This window comes from Otolemur garnettii, unplaced genomic scaffold (genome assembly GCF_000181295.1).
Source record: "Otolemur garnettii isolate 467f Iridium unplaced genomic scaffold, OtoGar3 scaffold00025, whole genome shotgun sequence".
Taxonomy (NCBI): domain Eukaryota; kingdom Metazoa; phylum Chordata; class Mammalia; order Primates; family Galagidae; genus Otolemur; species Otolemur garnettii.
In genome coordinates, this window is record NW_003852420.1 from 5,539,270 (window position 1) to 5,541,513 (window position 2,244).

The 2,244-nt window shown below is 37.9% G+C and overlaps 1 protein-coding gene across 1 annotated transcript in view; it reads right to left on the reverse strand.

Moving 5' to 3' along the window:
• SLX4IP (SLX4 interacting protein) overlaps positions 1-2,244 on the reverse strand; it is a 194,571-nt gene that overhangs the window by 108,406 nt on the left and 83,921 nt on the right.

The following is a 2,244-nucleotide window of genomic DNA, read 5'->3' on the forward strand; positions in this document are numbered from 1 at the left end:
AAAAAAAAAAAAAAAAGTGAAGAGATAATCAACAGAATGGAGAAAATACTTTCAAACCATGTATCTGATCAGAAAATATATTAACACTTCCAATTCAACAAAAAGACAACAGACAAATTAATATGGGCACAAGATTTCAAGAGACATTTCTCTAAATAACAAACATAAAAAGTACACGAAAAGATGCCCAATATCAATAGTCATCGAAAAATGCAAATTAAAACCAAAACTGAGACACAACTTCACACTACTAAATGGCAAGGAGACGTAAAGGGAGTGAAAAGTAGGATGCATAATGCAGGTCTTTACTAATTATGGACTGATTTTTACAATATGAGATATAATTCATACACCCATATATGTGATAAGATTCACCCATGTAAAGTGCATAATTCAGATAACAGATAACAGTAAACGCTGGCAGGATGTGGAGAAATTGAAACCAACACACACTGCTTGTGGGAGTATAAAAGGCTACAGTCACTTTGAAAATAGACTAGCAATTCAAAAAGTTAAACACAGAGTCACCATATGAACTTGGCAATAGATACCCAAGAGAAATGAAATAACATATAGGTATCCACGAAAACTTTTCACAAACATTCGTAGTAGCATTAATAACAGCAGTCCAGAAGTGGGAACAGTCCCAGTGTCTATCAACTAATGAACAGATACAAAGGTGTCACGGAACAAAAGGAACAAAAGGTGTCATGTCCACACCAGGGGATATTATGTAATCACAGAAAGAAATGAAGTACTGACAAAGGTTACAACATGGTCGAACTTGGAAAACATTTTGCTAAGAAGCCAGTCACAAAATACCACATATTGTATAGCTCCGTTTACACGGTATGTCCAAAATAGGCAAATTCATAAGGACAGAAAGTATATTAATAGTTGCTTAGAGTTAGAAGTGGGGATGGGGATGGGGACAGAACTAGGGAGTGACTGCTAATTGGTATGGGGTTTCTTTGTGAGGTAATGAAATGATCTAAAATTAGATTGTGGTGATGGCCACACAACTCTGATTATACTAAAAACCACTGAATTATGCACTTTATATGGGTAAATCTTGTCACATATATGGGTATGTGAATTATATCTCAATAAACCTGTTTTTAAAAATCTATAAGGCAGTAGTTATTACACATTTGTCAAAACTCATCCAACTGTACGCTAAATGAGTATGTTTTATTGTACATAAATTGCACCTCAATAAAACAGATTTTTAAAAAATTTCTCCAGTGCAATAATTGTATCACAGTTCATTTATACAAATGTTACTTTCAGAATACCAGACAGGAAAGAATCTGTGTTCGGCAGATATCCTCTGCCTTCCTCAGAATGGCCTCTAGTGCTGGTTGGAGAATGGCCATCCATCAATTTCCAGCAGGAAAGCAACAATGTCATTTTAATCAACATTTTCCTGAAGCCAGTAAGTATATCTTTTTAGCATTAATTTTTCTAAATAGAATCTTTAATTTTTAAAGTTCTTTTTATTCTCAGTTTGTTTTTTAGGAGACATACAGTTTCAACTTAAAAACATAAAATTTCCTTCTGGAAAGAACTCGTGTATAGCAAATCCCTTATTTGAGAGAGGCGGAAGTGGATCAGGCCTAGAGAAGTCAGGAGAGTTGCTCTGGCTGGCACTGATGGTAGGTGAGTGGCTGAGGCTGATGGACACAGCCCAGTTGCTTCTCAGCACCTGCAGGAATAGCAGCCCCATCGCCAGCACAGACTGAGGGCTTCCTACATACCCTAAATGCTCTCCTTACTTTCTCTTCATGCCAATCCTATGTAGCAGAGATTACTACTCCCTGCTCCAATTTACTGGTGAGAAACATAGGTACTGAGATGTTAGGAAATGGCTACACAGCCAAGGAGCCAGCAGTCTAACTCAGGACTCTTGAGTTTCTAACCCATAAGAAAACACATCCCACTTTCTTAGCATTTTTCATCTCTAATACATGAGAAGATACTTACTGACACAGCCCCCTGATGCTTCTGTTAAAACTTCCTGTTTATCCCACCTTGCATAAAGTTCTGGCCTATTCTACCCTTTGTGTTGGGCCTAGTCCGACCTCTCCCCATCTCTCTCTCTGACGCTCCCCTTATCAGGCCAGAGGGAGAGGAAAGGCAGCACTTCTGGCCTTTGGCAATGCTACAAAACAAAAGTCTGGCATTGACACGTGATGGAAGATGTTACAGAAACAGTCTTTTTTGTGTGGTACACATGGGAACAAA